The 14,768-nt window shown below is 62.2% G+C and overlaps 1 protein-coding gene across 9 annotated transcripts in view; it reads right to left on the bottom strand.

Moving 5' to 3' along the window:
* PLEKHA6 (pleckstrin homology domain containing A6) overlaps positions 1-5,349 on the bottom strand; it is a 38,235-nt gene extending 32,886 nt beyond the window's left edge. For all 9 annotated transcript variants that reach the window (XM_065038951.1, XM_065038955.1, XM_065038952.1 and 6 more), the window contains exon 1: positions 5,168-5,349. The gene's annotated coding sequence lies outside the window, so the exon portion shown is untranslated. The remainder of the gene's footprint in view (positions 1-5,167) is intronic.
* Positions 5,350-14,768: the final 9,419 nt, after the last annotated feature.

Here is a 14,768-nt window from a genome sequence, read left to right as displayed (position 1 = left end):
GGGGAGCGACGGGAAACGAGCTCCTTCCTCCCCTCCGGGAACTCGTCACCACGATCGCAGCTGAGTGTTGGAGCCCAGCGGCTGCGGAGCTCGCACGTAGCTCTCGAAACCCTCATCTCTCTGACAAGCGGGAGAGCAGCCGGCAGCCAGAGCCGGGGCTGCGGGCGGCATGAGAAAGGTCACCGCGTTTGCACATTCACAAAACATGCATTAAAAAAAAAAAGGAAGAGGGAAACAAAATCCCGCGCTTGCACGGTAGATCCAGCAAACACACACATCGGTACAGCCACCCTGCTCCAGCACCCCGGATTTGGCAGGCTGGCACCACGCAATTGCCTTTAAACTAATCAGGCACAGGCGAAACCAGCAGATTTATCTCTCCTGATTTGCTTTTGCTTTCTGGGCCCTGCGGGTGCAATCACGTTTTCAAATTCTCTGGAAGAATAGAGGCTAGAAAATGAGTTTCAGTGCATCAAGCAGATGGCCGGGGGCCGGGGCTCTAGGGGGGCCTCCCGCCCCCCGACATCCCCAGGAAGGTGCTGAGCGGCAGCCGCTGCCCGGCCCCGGCGTGCGGCAGCTCCACGGGTGCTCAGGGAGCTTGGGGCTCGCCGTGCGGAACCGGCCGAGCAGGGCTGGGAGGCGGCCGGTGCTGCCAGACTGGTCTTGGCTGCTCTGCCGGGCGCCAGGCACGGATGGAAGCCCGACCCACGGCACTTCATCCCCTCGGTCTGTGGGGCAGGTGCTCCCACCCCGGCTGCGCCCCGAGAGGCATCGCTCAGCCCAGCCCCAGGTGCCGGAGCAGTGGGAGGATGCGGGAGGATGTGGGAGGATGCTCTCTGCTCCATCACCAAGCAAACCACAGGGACGAACCCCAGCCCCAGTTCCCAACCCTGGTCCCCCAGGGGCTGGGAACACCGCGGGGATGGGGAGGGACGGTACCTGGTGAGGGGGCACGGTGGCAATGGAGGGGGCAGCTGAGCCCAGTGTTGGTCGGATCCTGCCTCGCTGGATCCTGCGTCCCTGTTCCAAGAACAAAGGGCTGCACTGCAAAGGCTCTGGCGAACAATTACCAGCGGGACTCCACTTAATTACCAGCGGGACTCAGGGGCTCTGAGCAGCTGAACCGAACCGCCACCCGGGTCCCAGGAACTCCTTTAAATAATGAGAGGAGAATCAAGCGGCTGTTTGGAGACATGGTGGGGGCACGGAGTGGTGGAAGAAAACCCCAAGCAGGGAGACGGGTCCGTGGGACACGCACAAAGGGGTCACCAAGATGGCACAGGGGATCACGGACACGGCACAGGGTGTTCGGAGCAGAGCATTTGTCGACAGGATGCCAGGCGCACACAGAAGCCGTCTCATTATCCCCTAATTAGTGCCTTGCCAGCTCCTGCAATTAACACCCATGCAAACGGCTGTTGTTGAGGTAAACAGAGGGTTAGAAGCATCCTCGAGAGCGGGGGGCCCTGGCAGGGTGCAGACCACCCATGGGCACACACTGAGGAGCAGGTGCTGTGCCTGGGGGGTCCGACCCACCTCCCCAAACCCCTCAGCTGCTCTGGGAGAGCTGGTAGGGCTGGGTGCTCGCAACCTCGCTGCAAGGCTGCCCTGCACCTGGCAGGGAGAAGCACGGCCCCGGCAGCACCGTGCAAGGCTGTGGCACTGCCCAGAGCATCCCAGGGCAGCAGATGTCACCGGCAGGACCTCATGAGGCTGGTGGCACTGCCCAGAGCATCCCAGGGCAGCAGATGTCACCGGCAGGACCTCATGAGGCTGGTGGCACTGCCCAGAGCATCCCAGGGCAGCAGGTGTCACCGGCACCACATGGCACGGAGCACCCACGCCCCAGATGGACAGGAGAGCCTTTCACCCCAGCTCAGCCCGTGACCCGGGAGCAGCCGGGGCTGGACTCCAGGTCCTGCCTCAGCACGGTGTTTACTCGAAAGTCGTCTCCTTTAGAAACATCAAAGGAAAAAAAACGCCCAGGTCTTAAATGGCCTTTCTCCAGCTGACCCAGAAACGTGGATCAAGAGCTGTCTCATCCCTTAATTGAGAAGTTGGTGACTTTGAATCGTTATTAAAGAGCTTTGGTGAACTCACAGATTAAGGGCACAACCGGCCGCTGCCGTCACCCAGCCTGACTCCCCGCGCGCCGCGGCCGGAGCAACAGCAGCCGCTGCTCCCGGCAGCGCTCACCGGGCTCTTCTGAGCGAAAACTGAAACAAAACCAGAACCGCGCTGGAAACCAGGAGGGCCCTGTCCTGTCTGCACAGAAACAACCCATTTCTAGGGCATTTTCCAGCTCTGGGCTCTGGAAGGAGCGGGCAGGGCTGGGGGGGTTGGCATGTCCCCCTCTCTGTCCCTGCAGGTCCCCTCTGCCACGCACCCCTCACCAGGGGATGCTCTGCAGCAGCGCCATGAAATCAGGGGTGTTTTAGGAGAGGAGGGCTGGCAGGGACTGGGACCCCCACACACCGCGGTGCTGCCGTGGGGCGGTGGGAAGGGGCAGCCGGAGTGCAGCTTCCCCGGGCGGGTGCGGAGCTGCCAGATCCAGGGGAAAAGCCAGGCTTAAGAGGAGACGGCACATTCCTCAATGCGCTATTTCTGCATGCTGCGGATTATCGTCTTTCCAGCTAAGGAAAACAGAAGGGGGGGATGCTACTACAAACGAGAGAGAGCAGCAGCGAAGGAGCCGCGCTCTCCCCTCCAGCGAGCACGGGCGGGCAGGAGAAATCCCCAGCCCGCGGGTTCCCAGGGGCACAGATGGAGCAGAAAACAACCCCAGAGCTCAGCTGCTCGGGGTCCAGGCGGCTGCGCCAGCCTCGACGGGGGATTAAGCCCCACGCTGCCCACCTGGGGGGTGTTTGTGCCCAGCGCAAGGCCTGGCCACAGAGCAGCAGCGTGCACGGGTGTGCAGTGGGTGGACACACACGCCCCGCCATGCACACGCAGTGAGCTGTGCTCAGCAGATGTGGCGATGCTGGTGCATCTTCCTGGGGCGGTGGGGAGCAGCGGGGGGGCCGCCAGCACCCAGCATGGATCTCCCCCCGGCCTACTCCTGCCCGTCCTCCTCTCCCTCATCCCCGCCAGCCCGGCGGCTGCTCCCACTGGTTTCTATGGGAACTCAGCAGGAAAACATGGTTTCCAGTAAGGCCAGCGCCGGTCCCGGCAGCCCAAACCCTGGCAGCGAGCTGCCCCATCGAGGGGTTTGCCTGGGGGACCCCCACACCTGGCCCTGCCCTCTGTACCCCCTCCTCACGAAGGTGACGGGGTGCTCAGAGCCAGGACGGTGCTGGTGGCCCCATGCAGCAGGGTGGGGGTCACGGCCACTGGCCACCGGAGGGGACAGGTATTGCACTCACCATGTGATTGCTAGCAGACGCTCAAGAATTTTAATGCCTCGGCCTCCCCTTCTCTGGGAGTCCTAATGCAGAGGAGGGAACGGGGTCCCTGGGGCCACGCAGGAAATTCTTGTCCTCTCCCAGCGCAGGGGACAAGGGGGACCAGAGCGGATCAGAGAAGGACAGGAGCTCTCCCTCCCACAAGGAAATACCAGAGCAGCTCAGGGATGGGAACCGGCGCAGTCACACGCACGGACAGAGCCCGGTGTGTGTGTGCATGTGTGCACACGCGTGTGCATGGCTGTGCACCGCAGGATGAGCCATATGGGGAGCAGCAGTCCCAGTTCCTGCCCCGCGCTCAGCCCCGGGGATACACAGTAGGATGCACAGCGGGATGTACAGCGGGATGTACAGCGGGATGCAGACGCTCTTGACGTGGAGAAGTGGGAGAAACCAACGGGTGCTGCTGATTCCCAGCTGCAGAGCAGCACGCAGCGCCGCAAACAGCGTTGCCTGCCTGGAAGGATGGATGTCTCCCGCAGCAAATGCCAGCCCGGTTCCCTTCGTGCCCAGTCCCTGGCAGGCCTGCCTGCACCCCGGGATGGCCGTGCACCACCCAGCACAGCTCCCCTCCTGTCTCCTGGCACAGAGGGATTACACAGCTGCTCCAGCAGCCATCTGGGAGGGGGAGCCAGCCCCCCGCACCCAAGGGACCACGGCACACGTCACACAGGCAGGATGGCGGGGCCAGGCGGTACAGATCAAACCATGCACACAGAACAGCCCTCGCAGGGCAGCAAAGCCCCTGCAAAGCCGTGCTGGAGCTCCCTCCGCAGAGGGGCAACACGGCCAGAGCGGGGGTCCTCACCAGACCCCAGGGGACAATGGCCCAGGGTGGCCAGTCCAGCCCCTTCCGCTGGGGTTTAATAGACTCGTGGCGTATTTAACATGCCCCATCATGTGATGAATCAGAGCCTGCTCCTTCAGATCTCACAGCGGCGCAACAAAGCTGCGATTGACTGCTCAGGGTAGCGGCTGCGGCTCGCTCGCCGTCTCCGGCACTGCCAGACACCTCGATGCAGGGGGGGCCAGGCAAGCACAGCATCTTGCAGGCACAGCATCCCCGCGGCGGTTCACTCTCTGCCGAGGAGGAGGAGGATGGCTCTCTGCTAACAAGCCAGCCCAGGGAAGCGCTTGCGTCCCTGGGAAGCACCAGGCAACATCTTGGGCTCCATCCATCACAGCCCGTCCTGGCTGCGACCCTGGCAAAGCACCAGCCACGGGGACCAGCCCCACACGTGGAGCTGGGGGTTCTGGCCCATTCGAGCAACCGGTCACGATCACGGGGGTCTTGGGGTGCTGTGCCGAGGCTCCAAAAGCCAGGTGTCTCCCGAAGCCTCGCTGCTCTCCACCTGTGCACTCAGCCGGGACCAAGCCTGGGGGACTCCAACCCACAGCTGCAGGCTCTGGGGACAGAGCCAGCGTACAGCACACAAACACACCGCGGGGACAGCGCAGAGGATCCCCACTTCTCCTCAAAAGGGCGAGGGGGTGCAGGGCGGCCTGGCCCCTGGGGCAGCCGGGGGGTGCTGGTCCCCGCAGCGCACCCCGCTGCGGCCATGGGGTGTGCTCAGGGCAGCCCGGGGGGGCTGGGACCCCCCGGCTGGAGCACAGCTCCCTCCGCTCTCCCCGAAAACAGCCCCCCGTGCACAGCCCGCCCGGGGCACCCGGCTCCGCGGGGGGATGCTCAGCCGCCCCCCCGCAGCGCCCGGGAGGAGGAGGAGGAGGAGGAGGGGGAGGAAGGGAACCGCGCTGCGGGCACTCACCGTGCGGGGCGGGCGGCGGCCGGGACCCCCCGGCTGCCTACGGGCGCAGCATCTTCCCGGGCAGCCCCAGCCCGATCCGGAGCCGCAGCCGCAGCCGGAGCCCGATCCGGAGCCGGAGCTGGAGCCGGAGCTGGGCATGCTCGGGGGCCGCCGAGCGGCACGTGACGCCGGGCTGGCACCGAGCACCGCGGGGGGGCCGCGCCCGCCGCCCCCGCCTCCCCGCGCTGCCCCCCGGCGCCACCCGGCATGGACCGCGCCGCCCCCGGCATCACCTGCGGGAGCCGCGACCGTGCTCCCCCCCCAGCAGCACTTGGGGGGCTGCACCGCACTGCCCCTCCGCACACACCCCTGCATCCCTTGGGGGAGCAGCTGGGACCGGGCTCCCCCCTGCATCCCTGCATCGTGGGGACAACCAGGACCGCGCTCCCCCCTGCACCCCTGCATCGCGGGGACAACCAGGACCGCGCTCCCCCCTGCATCCCACATCTCTTGGAGTAGGGGAGCCCATTTGTTCCCAGCCAGACCCATGGGACCCTCTACAAGGGGTGAGGCAGCACCCCCAGGTTCTGCACCCCCAGGAGAGCTGCCTGCAGGGAGGATGCAGAATGCAGGGGGCAGGCAGCAAAACAGCTCAACGACCTCAGCTTGTTCTCTGGAGCACAAAGGCCACCACTCGGTGCCCTGGGCCAGCGATGGCTCAGGTAGGGCTGGCAGGACCCCTCCCCGGCCCTGCTCAGACCCCAGCCCCGGCCCAGTGTCTCCCAGGCTGCAGAGCCCGCCGCTCGCAGAGGCGCTGGGGAGCTGCAAACTCCAGCCCCACGGCGATGGCACCGTGCCCTGATCCATGGCACTGCCCTGCTCCTGCCTGTCCCAGCTGCCAGGCACCGCGGGCAGGCTGCTGCCTGCACCCAGCTCGGAGCCTGCAGGGACCCTCCACACTCTGCAGCCAAGCTGGCGTGGGGAGGGACGGGGGCTCTGGGGGAAAGAAAACCCAACATCTGCCCTTGATCCTATAATCCCCCCATCAGCCACGCGGCGGTAGGGGCTGGGGAGGGGGTTGGCTTTCACTGGATGCTCCGCATCCTGCATCTCATCCCAAAGACGCAGACACAGCGGGGCCTTTTCTTCTGTGATCAGGACCAGGGCAGAAAAAGAGCCCTTTTTAACCAGCATTGCTGCCCAGCAGGAGCACCCGGCTGGGCGCTGCCCTCCCGCACCCTGTGCTGGAGGGTGCCCGGCATCGCGCGGAGCCAGCGGCTCCCCGCTCTGCAGCTGGGCCCTGTGCACGTGTGCAGCAACGTGCAGGGCATGCACCGCTGCGCCAGCCTCAATGCCACCTTGTGGGGGCTGTCGCAAAGGCAGGAGCCAGTGCAGCCACCGCCAGGGCTGGGGGGAGCAGCTCTCGGGCAGGGCCCCCCAGCTCCAGCCCCCATCCTCTCCCTGCTCTGCTGTGGCATTGGTGCACAGGGCACCACGAGCACGGACAATAACCAGCTGACCGCGGGGAAGACGGTCCCTGCCGTGGGGAAGCATCGCAGATGTGTTACGGGCACGCAGCTCCAACCTGACTGGGAACTTCGGCACCGCAGCCCTCACCCGGCAAACCCCACTCGCAGTGACGTTTGCAGCTGTGTGACTCAAACACGGGCCCGATTCAAGGACACCTTGGCTCTGCTCGGCAGATTAGACTGGATAATCCCGGCGCTTTGCTCTAGCCCTCAGCCCACCTTGGGATCTTTGCTCTCGCTGGGTTTACAGCGTCTAAGCACACAGAGAAACCTCCGTGCGCGCCAGATAGGGACGGGCTCAAAGATCCCACCCGAGACACCCCCACCCAGCGGGACCTGGAGCCCCATGAGAGGTGACAACGGCAGCAGCACCTGCAGCTCAGCCCGTCTAGACACCAACACCACCCTGCCAGGGTCCCGGTTCCTGGGCGGGAGGCGGGGAGGGACAAGAGGCGATGGGAAACAACCCGCTGGGATGAACCGAGGTCTGGGAGCGATGCCTTGGGTCAGATCCTCACCGAGATCCACTCCCGTTGTGTTCAGCCCAGCAAGCACAGCCAGCTCTGCGCTGCACGCCCCGAGCAGTGCGTGCCCCGGGGACCCCAGCACCCCCGAGCTGCCTCCCACACGGGCTGGGTGCTGCAGGAACCGGGAGAAAGTCCCCCTGGGCTCTGGGGATGACGCAGGGCAGGGGGTGGCTGGCTCGCCCACGCCACCCTGGAGCTCCCGGAGCCCTCAGAAGAGACATTTGCATCCGAAATGGTGACTTGGTGCAGGAGCTCCCTTGTGCGCAGGGATGGGGCGAGACTCGCCTGTCCCAGCAGCACCGGTTGTAGCATCCAGGGCCAAGACGTAGCCCAGAGCTGGGTCTGGTCCCTGCTGACAGGGACGGTGACTCCAGCCTGGCCTGGCTGTGCTGGCGGGAGCTCCAGCCCGAGCGCTCAGGTCTGGATCCCTACAGCATCTGAGACGTGGCCCTGCACGTGGCTACAAACCCGACATGCTGCAGGGTTTGTGCAGCTGCTGGGACCACGGGACCATCACGACCACATCTGCGGCAGCGCGGGACGAGCCTCGGCAGAGCCGTGGGCACCCACCACCCACCCACACCTCAGCGTGGACTCGCAGCACTGACCCCCGCCCCATCCTCGAGCCACCATGATGCTCCAAAGCCTCCCAAACCACATCTCCTGCTGGACTGCAGCAGCCTGTGCTGCACTCGCCAGGATTTCGGCAGCAGCCGCCCCTGAGCACAGACAGGTCCAGGGAGCAGCATCCTCTGGGCTGCAACGGTGTCTGCGAGCAGGAGGTAGAAACTTCACCCCCCAGCCCCTTCTCACTTACTTGATGAAGTAGAAGCCCCCGTGCAGCGTGGTGTCCACCTCCCAGCCTCGGGGCAGCCCTGGAAGGACAGGACAGAAGCGGTTATCACCTTCCCCCGCCCTGCGCAGCCCCTGCCCTCCCCATTCGTGCCCTGCTGCGGGTTGGGGTGTCACACCGGAGCACAGCAATTGCCCGAAGGATCTGCTGCCGGACAGTTCACGATGCTCGGTGTCACACCAAGGCAACCAAGGAGGAGACCCTGCTTGCAAGAGGCAGCACTGGAGAAGGGCCAGAGCGCACGGGATTTTCGTGACACCCGTGGGGTGCCTTGTCATGGTCGTCTCTCATACATTCAATCTGTGTTTTTAAAGCAGCTTGGGGCCCCTGAGCCACAGGGCAGAAGGGGGTCTCTCAAAAGCCCTCTGAGAACACGTCTCCAGCTGCAAACCCCACGCCCGAGAGATGCAGCATCATTTGGAGTCCCCGCGCCCCTCCAGCCGCAAGGCAGCTCCTGCTCGCCCAGCTTTTCGGGGTCCCGGTTGTGTTTCTGGAGGATTTCACCCCACAGCTCCAGATCACGCTCAGTGTGTGGGGCGGGCAGAGGCCGAGCCGTGGGACCGTCCCTTACCGGCGCAGGAGAAGTGCCCGCTCTGGATGGCGTAGCCGGTGCCGGGGTGCACCCAGCTCGTGGACTTGGTCTCGTCGCTGCAAAACACACAGAGCGGGGCTGTCAGCACCCGTGCGGGCCCCTTCCCATTGCCCGGGGAGGGTCTTTGCAACACGGGGGCCTTTTCCGGGCAAAAGAATGGAAGGACAGGATTTTAGGGCAAGGGGGGAACAGCATCCATGACCCTAGGACAGCACTGAGCCCCGAGGAGAGAGAAGAGCAGGGAAAGGAGAGTGTGCAATAGGGAAGCAGGCAGGGGCTTGCAGCAGGTGGGACCCCTCATTCCCAGCCCAGACTAAGCCCCCCAGCCCCTGCAGCCCCCAACTCGCGCACCGGGCTCCCCCCGCACCCCCGCTCTCCCCCATCCCCACGGCAGCCCCTGTTCCCCACCAGCGGCCAGGCAGGACCGTACTTGATGAAGAAGATGCGCCCGTCCCCGCAGACGCCGTAGGTCCACCTGCCCGGCAGGTCCAGCCAGTCGATGTCATCGGCCATGGGGACAGCGGGGGGGCTCGGGGACGGAGCAGCCCCGCGCTGTGACGGGGACAGCACCAAACAGCTCCCGGTCCCCCAGGAGCAACCAGGCTCAGACCTTCCACCCGGACTCTGTTTGCTGCAAATAACCCAGGAGGGAGGGAAAAGAAGAAATCCCAACCGAACCCGTGGAGTTAACCCTGTGGGAGCCGGGGTGCAGAGGGCACCCTCCCAGCACCCGCCAGGTGACTCTCGGGGCCAGCCCGTCACGGCTTCCTCCACTGCCTACTCGCTGTAATTACCGTCAATTAACTCGGGGTGAGTAATTATGGAGTTGTTACTTCCCTCTCCCGTTCATTTTAAACAATGTCAAATTCTTCTCGCCGTCTGATCTCGCAGCCAAGCCGAGGCAGTATGTAGGGCACCCTGATGATTATCTGCGGCGCTTGCAGAGCTCCCCGATGGGGATTTTCTCTCTGCTCATTCTTAGCCGTCAATTAAATGTCTTTTAAGGGGAAAGGTGGGGTCTGGGAGGCACCTGGGCTGGGTGGCTGTGAAGGAGGCAATTGGCCTCGTGTCTCTTTGCAAAGCTTCTCATGGCACAAGGAGAAAGATGCTGGTTCAGGGGAGGCCTGAGAGCTGGGAAGGAAGGAGCTTGTGCACATTAGAGCAAGTCCCTGCCAGGGTTTGGGGAAACCAGTTCACCCCGAGCCCCAGGAAGGCTCTTTCTATAGTTCTTCGAACCACTGGGTAAGAAAAACCTCTGGTTAGTCCCAGTGAGCCCATCAGGACAGCACCGGATGGGACCCCTTGATGTCCTGGGTCCTGGGCATTGATTCACCCTGGGAATCTGAATTTTGTGGGAGAAATTCTCACCTGTAAACCACGGACCAAGCTCGTGTCCTGCAGTGCCATCAGCTCTATGCTCTGCATTGGCTTTTCTGCAAGACTGGGCTGAGCGGGGACAGTGTCACAGCGAGCCCGCCCGCCCCGGCCCGGTCACGTTCCCGACTGTGAGCCCGGCCGGGGAGCTGAACCTCAGTTACCAACCACGGGAACTCCCAGGGCTTTGATGCTGCGATGCGCCCCGAGATTCGGGAGGTCACAGCATCACCCCGGGGCAGGCGGCTCTGCCTCCTCTGCCTCCTCTTCCTCCCCTGCCAAAGGTGGTGAAGAAACCCCAGAGCTTAATCCTCACGCCCAAAGCCCCGGAGCACACGAGCAGCATCCCAGGGCAGCTCACGAACAGGCAGCTGAGGAAAAAGCTGCCACATCAGCTGTTTTCATCATGTTTTTTTGGGGGGACCCCCCACAGCCAGCCCTGGGTGAGAGGGGCTCATGGCATGTGCTGGGTCAAGGCAGAAATAGTTTTATAAAGTCAAACACAGCCAAAGGTCTGTCCCTAAGATGCCCTCATCCTATTTCAGCGCTGGGGGAGGTTCTGCGGGGTCAGCCACGGCACTCCAGGAAACAACGGGTTCCCCACCGCACAGCTCTCAAAACCAACGCCAATTTATTTCTATGGATGTTAAACAGAAACCTGCAGATGCCAGAACCGCCCAAGGCCCCCGAGCACGGCTCTGACCCGCCAGCCCAGGGCAAGACCTCCCCCGTTCTGCAAAAGCCGTTCTTGCACACACCTCGAGGGCACTTGCGATGTCGATCACAAATAAGCTCATAGAATCTTAAAAGATAACCTTCCTTCTGCAGCAACCCCCAGGGAGGGTGCATTTCCCTGACCATATGTATCCTCAGCATCCCCTCGCTTGTCCGTGGCCACAGCGGGGACCAGCTCATCCCAAGGACCAGCTCATCCCTCTGATACCCAGAGCAGGGAGGAGAAGGAGCTTTGCAGGACCTTTGGTGAGGAATCCCGAGCAGCTCCAGGCTCTCTTGCCAGGTATATAAATCAGCTTTTATTGCTTTCCACGAGAGAATTTCCCCCCCCTATTTCTTCCTGTCTTAATGCAATGGAAATTCAAAGGGGAAATACCAGCGGGACTTTTTGTTTTCATGTGGTTTAAAATCCTTTTAAAAGCTCCTTGCTCACAAGCACCCAGGTTATGGAGGAAGGGGACAGCAAGCGGGCACACACCGAGCTGTTCTTTGCAAAACCACCTGTATTCGGTGTACAGGGAAGCCCAGCAGTTGTAGCGAGAAACAGCCCCAGCACATCCAGCATCTTCTAGAGCCGTGCCCAGGGCACCGGGTCACCCTTGTGCACGAGATGCCACTTTGGGCAGGTGGTTTCACTCGCCAGCGTGCCAGGAGCAGCCCCAGCACCGCGGGGACTCCCGGCCACGGCGGGACGGGCGGAGAACTAAAGGCAAAGGGAGCAAAACACGCAGAAAAGGGCTGTGCCGGGCGAGCAACGGCGTGACACGGCACCGCGGGGCTGGCTGCGGCCACAGGGGACGGCCGGTGCTGACACCCATTGTGGTGACACCCGTCGCGGTGACACCCGTCGCTGTGACACCCACCGCTGTGACCTGCCCGGCCCAGGGAAGCAAACGGAGGCCGAGGAAGTTTCCTGCACCGAGCCCTCGTGGGTCAGACGTGAGGAATGCGACAAGACCGGGTGGTTCTGCACGGAAAGGGATGATTATTGTCTGTCCCGCGCTGGTGCTCGCTCCGGGGTGACACAGCACCCTGGGCGGGGGGCACAGCACCCATGGGCGGAGGGACGGGTGGGGGGACAGCGGGGGGACACTCACCCAGAAGCGCCTTGGGGGCTCCGGCAGCGAGTCCGGCGCTGCCGTACGGTTCTGGCACCATCTCCTGGACAAAAGCTTCCCCAGAAACAAGAGGAGAAATGCAGCTGCAGAGCGAGTGAGCCGGGTACCCCCCCCCCATCCCAGCCTGGTGCACCCCGAGATGCGCATTGTGTCCCCCAGCCGTTAATACACAATCCGCCCCCGTAACTTCAGTCTCCTTGCTCCATTTACTCCCCAAAGTCCCCGTTTGGGGGCCAGGCTGGGGACACGATGGCCGTGGCCCCTGTGCTTTGCAACCCCGGGGGGGCAGGACACGGCTCCCTCCTGGCTTTCCCGGCTGGAACACAGAGACCAGTAACCCCCAGGGTGAGACGGAGCTGCTCAGCAAAAAGCCTAATTGCTTCATATTCTTTATGTCTGGTTGTAAACGGGTTGTAATTTGAGGGACGGTGCCAGGGAGCGCCGCTGCCGGGAGCTGCTCGCGCATCCCGCCGATCCAGACACCCCGATTACAAGCAGATGTGTAACAGCCCTTTATCACCAATCCCAGGATCGCGTTTACCACCAGGCACAGCGACCAAACCCACCCCGAGAACTCCCAGCCCGCGCTATGGCAGCTCCATCCATGGAACGGAGCCAACGCGAGCCCCCCAGCCGCAGAAGGGAAACCTCCCCTTGGCCACAAGCCTCGCTCAACCTCAGATCCGGCCTCCATTATCTCAGCAGCCTCACCAGCAAAGCCTGAGCCAAGAAGCCTGGTGCACGAGGAGGGAGAAGGTGCTGAATCCAAATGTCCCCACTGGGTCTTTGTCTCAGCACAAAGTCCCTGTGGGAGCCCCGGGCGCACATCCCAGCCCAGGCTGCTCCGTGTGTGCGGAGGGGCTGCAGCCGGCAGTGATTTTCTGGTTTCCGTCCCTATTTTCCGTCTCTCGGGGCCGGGGAGGGAAGGCAGCCGGCGTTTCCCATGGAGCGAGGGGCAGCGGGGCAGGAAAAGCTGCTCCAGAGCCGCGTTCAAGGTGTTAAACCCCATGGACCCACCGAGCAGCCCATCCTTGTTTTCCAAGCGGGACTCTGCTGTACGTATCAGTTCTTCGCGGCAGCTGCCTTCCCTAAAACCAGGCTTTCAGATTTAGCTTAAGATGGCACCAGCCAGCGCTGCCCAGGCTGCGCCTGTACCAGGACTCGCAGGAATTGGTCCCCAAAGCTCCGTTTTGCAGCTGGCGGGCTGGTGCAAACCAGGTCTGACCCTTGGATTGGTGACCTGGGCTGAGACGGGGGGCAGATGGAGCCTCCCCTAATCGGCTCTAATCCTTCATACCCCCAAGACTAACACAAAGGCTTTTATGCGGCTTCATTTCCCCCCCGCGCCATAGAAACAGGAATAAACCTGGGATTATACATGGGAATATACCCGGATTACACCCCAGTGCGGCTGGAGTTGTGACCGCGTCGTGATTCAGCGTCACCGGCACTGCCGGTTTCAGGAGAAACCGGCTTTGATGGGACCAAACCAGCTCTGCAACAACATTCATTTGCAAGCGGCGTTTCAGGGAACGCGACTCCAGAAATAGCAGCTCGTTTGCTGCCCGTGTGCTCCGCTGACAGAGGAGTCCTGCAGCGCCGCGGAGGAGACGCGGCCACCGCAGCACGAGCAGGTCCAGCGGACGCGGTAAAGCGTGAGCCCTGCCTGCAGAACGAAGCGATCCCGCCGCATTCGTGCTCCGGATGGCACCCGGACGCAGCGCCACGCGCACGGCTGGCGGCGAGCGGCACGCTGCTTCTCTCTAAGCTGTTTCACTGAAAAATCAAAATGAAAGCGTTCCGTTTTTAAAGCAGATTTTAGAGCCAGAAGAGGTGAATATGACTCAAAAAAAACGCAGTTCTTAATGATTATGTTCCCCATATTCAGCTTTGCTCGCTATTGCAGGTAGAATGTTTTTCTTGTCTGGTCCAGCAGTTTCCTGCCCAGGGTGCCCTTAAAGGAACAACTATGGCCCAGCGTGAAATGGCTCGATCTGCGAGGCAGCAGCGCAGCTCCGAGTTCAGCCCCGTTCTGAGCTCCAAGCGGCACTTTGCTTAAAGGCAGAAACCAAAACCACCAAGAATTGAAAGTTCTTCCCCCAAAACGTCGCTCTGGAAGCGCCGTGATTGACCCGCGAACTCATCGCAGGTTCGGAATCCCCATGATCCCTGCTCTAAATCACGGTGACCCCTGCTCTGGAACACAAGGAGCGACACACGCAGCTTCACACACCACCGAAAAAACCCCGCTAACACAGTTAGGCTGGATCAAGCTGCGCAGGATTAAGCGCCGCTCGGCGTTGTCACCGCTCGCGTCTGCTGAGCTCCGCACCAAACGCTTTTCTGTAATCATTAAAACACGAACAAGGGAACAAATAATTCACCACGTTACCGGCCAAGGTGACAGTCGGACCCAGGGACGCGTCCGGTTGCTCTCAAGGAACAATCCGACGTCGGGCACCTCCGAGTCACTTCTCACAAGGTGACACCTCAAATTTACCTGAAAATACTTATAAAACCCCCTGAACTACCTTCCAAACCGCACAGTGATTCAAAGTGATGCCACCCAAGCAGACCAAACCCGCACCTCAATACTCAGCTCCCATTAGGGCAAGAAAACACGAGGGTCCCGCTCGCCCCGAGCGGGCTCCTCATCTGCATCCAGGTAATTGCGCTTGTACGCTCTGTATTTTAATTGAAAAGCTCCATCAGCACGGATCCTGCTTTGGAAGTCAATCCCCAGGGGCGTGATGGCTTCTAAATTACCACCGCCTGCTCTAAATGCCAAAGATGATTAAATACATTCATATTCTCATAAAGCTAAATGTGAATCATGTTTCGACGCAGCCATCCGATGGCTCCTGGACGTTCTTTCAAAGAAAACCAATTCGGCA

The sequence above is a fragment of the Columba livia genome, chromosome 22, assembly GCF_036013475.1.
Source record: "Columba livia isolate bColLiv1 breed racing homer chromosome 22, bColLiv1.pat.W.v2, whole genome shotgun sequence".
NCBI lineage: Eukaryota > Metazoa > Chordata > Aves > Columbiformes > Columbidae > Columba > Columba livia.
The sequence above is the reverse complement of the archived record's forward strand: the minus strand, read 5'-3'. Positions and strand labels throughout refer to the sequence as shown.